Here is a 2833-nt window from a genome sequence, read left to right on the forward strand (position 1 = left end):
TGGGATCTAGTACAGTTTACGGTTAAATGTTCCTGGTATCGATTATCTCCAAAAATCTATGAATATTAAAAGGCTACTAGCGGCCAAACGGCTGAACATATATATTATCTTTTCACAAACTTTTAACCAATAAAAGAATAAAATCGCGAATAGCCATTACTCAATAATATTCACATATGCGCGAAAAATATATATTTTACCGTGAACTGCACTAGATCCAAAAATGTATTTGAATTAAATTGAAATTTGAAAAGAACATGCTTTTCAATACAAATTATATAATTAATTTTATCAGCGCAGCTATTCTATCAACGTTTTACAAGGTCATATACTTCATCTTTCTTGTTCATTGGTGGATTTTAACAATAAAAAATCTCACAAAAATTTATTATGTCTGAAAAAAAATTCATATTTTGTTTTTGACCTAACCTTTTATATAAAAAAGTATGCCTGCACTTCACTGTTTTTTTTTCATTCTCAATATTTTTTGTTGTTGCTGCGCTTCTTAGGTATACATATGTCTTTTTTTTATAGCAATTAAATATTGTAAAAATACTTTTTTAAAATAAGTAATAATAACACATTTTTCTGTACTTTTAAAATTTATTGTAAGATTTTTTCTTCTATTTTCTACTTTGTTATATTTTTGTTAATTATAAAATTGTATGGTTAAATGTCTTTATTATATGTTATAGAATAAAATAATAAAGAGATAGTTGTGTGTCTTCAAATTTAAGGCTTCTCTTAAAATTGCCTTTACAAACATTATAGATATAGAAAAGAGAGAAAAAGAAAGAGAGAGAGAGAGAGAGAGAGAATAGATAAATAAATTTGTAAGGAAAAATGACCCCGGGGTAAGTTGAATTGGGTATAGGGGGGTTGGGGTGAGTTGGGGGGTGGGGATTTGACTTTGAGAGTGAGTAATGAAGTCTTGTCAGCCACTAAACATCAATTATCACAATTCATCTTCTATTGGCCCAATTGTCTGGGAAATGCGCCAATCAGAGGTGAGCATTTGCGCGCCGGCGGCAAAAGTCATTCACTACTTTATGTAGCTTATATAGTTATAGAGTGATTTCAACGGCGCAACTAGGAAAAGTGGTGAAGGGGGGGGGGGAGAGAAAGTTAAATATACATAATGGGGGCTGGGAGGGAGAAGCCATAAGGGAGTGGGGGTGAATGGTTAGATGAATTCATCATCAGGAACTCTGTAATGGTCCCAAATAAGGGGGGAGAGGGAAGAGGGATGGGGGAAACGCAATGTAAGCACACACACACACACACACACACTCACTAATTCTTACAGCTAAATTGATCAGAACTGAAGTCAGTTGACTGGAAAAGCCGATTTGACAACGACACGCGGAGAAGATCCACGTCGCAGACATACACACACACACACAAACAGTCGTCGTGATTGAGATAAATAAAGATCATCAACCCTTAGAATAAAAAAAACGTCTATTGTTTTTTTGTTCACTCTCCAGTGCTTTTGGAATTCAGTTATAATACACAAAAAAATCATCATGAATGATTTTTCCTCGCATCAAGCGGCCACAAGCCACGCCCTGCTGCAGCTGCTCAAGCTGACACACGGACCTGTAGCGGCTGCAGCTACTATGGAGCACAGAACCTACACACCGTCTCTACCATCACCATCAAGCCTACGTTCATCACCACCACCAACCCCAACGGATGTCCTAAATGTGTCTGAAGCTATGCTGACAAATTCAACCCCCAGATTTTTGCCCTTTTCAATTGATAACCTATTGAAACCTGATTTTAAACCTACAGTACCCATCAGAGAAATCACCAAAGCAGTGTCACCCGTCGCTTTTTCGCCACCACCAGTAGTTACAACCAAGCCAAAACAAGTGAAAAAAGTTGAACCCGAGATTGAAGTACCCGTAGATTTATCTAAAACGACCAACGAGGCGCCCAAAGTTGACCCAGATTGTCCTCCCGGCATGGTGCGCGGTCCCAACGGTCAGCTGTGGCCCGCCTGGGTGTTTTGTACCCGATACAGTGACCGGCCCAGCAGCGGTCCCCGGGCAAGAAAGCCCCGTGCCAACAAACAGAAACAAGTGGATGGCAGCAGTACCAACAGTAACAGCACAGCTGCCTCACTGTCAGAAGAGGACAAACGTGCCAGAACCGCATTCACCAGCGCCCAGCTGGACAGATTGAGAACAGAATTCCAGGCCAACAGATACCTGACAGAGGCCCGCAGGATCCATCTCTCCAGAGAACTTGGACTCTCAGAGTCTCAACTTAAAATCTGGTTCCAGAATAAGAGGGCCAAGTTGAAGAAATCCTCCGGAGACCAGGGACAGCTGGCAAAAATCCTCTCCCAACAGGGTCTTTACAACCATCAAACTGTTTTGGAAGACTCGGATTAAGCTTCCCGGATTTTTTCTATTGTTTTCAAACGGCTGTGATTAATATATTATGTCAAATATATTTATAATGTTATGTTTTTCTATGTGTCATATGTAAAGTAAATTTATTTAAAAATAAATGATAATTGAAGATTAATTTTGTGTTCATTATTTTTGGAAAATCTAAATTTAAAGCATAGCTACTCTACAAATCATTAGTCTGAAATACATGTTTGTTTATACCGAAAATGAGGTTGGGCTGATAAACTTTCTATATTCTGTATACTAAATTTAAAAATTCTATTCGTTGGTTTTGCTGTTGAAAAAGAATTAAATCGGCATTTTTATAAATATTGCGATTTTCAAGGAAGCACAAGAAATGTAAATAGAAAAAAACAGTCAAACTGGATGCTTTTCTGGTTATATGCAATTTGACATATCCTACTATATAAAGC

General features: G+C 37.7%; 1 pseudogene across 1 annotated transcript; it reads left to right on the forward strand.

Annotated features, from left to right (window-relative positions):
- The first annotated feature begins 1342 nt into the window (after positions 1-1342).
- Positions 1343-2535, forward strand: LOC145326845 (homeobox protein engrailed-1-B pseudogene; annotated as a pseudogene). The gene has a single exon (XR_013881989.1). The product of XR_013881989.1 is annotated as a homeobox protein engrailed-1-B pseudogene (transcript).
- Positions 2536-2833: the final 298 nt, after the last annotated feature.

This window comes from Acartia tonsa, chromosome 8 (assembly GCF_053477335.1).
Source record: "Acartia tonsa isolate MP-2025a chromosome 8, ASM5347733v1, whole genome shotgun sequence".
Taxonomy (NCBI): domain Eukaryota; kingdom Metazoa; phylum Arthropoda; class Copepoda; order Calanoida; family Acartiidae; genus Acartia; species Acartia tonsa.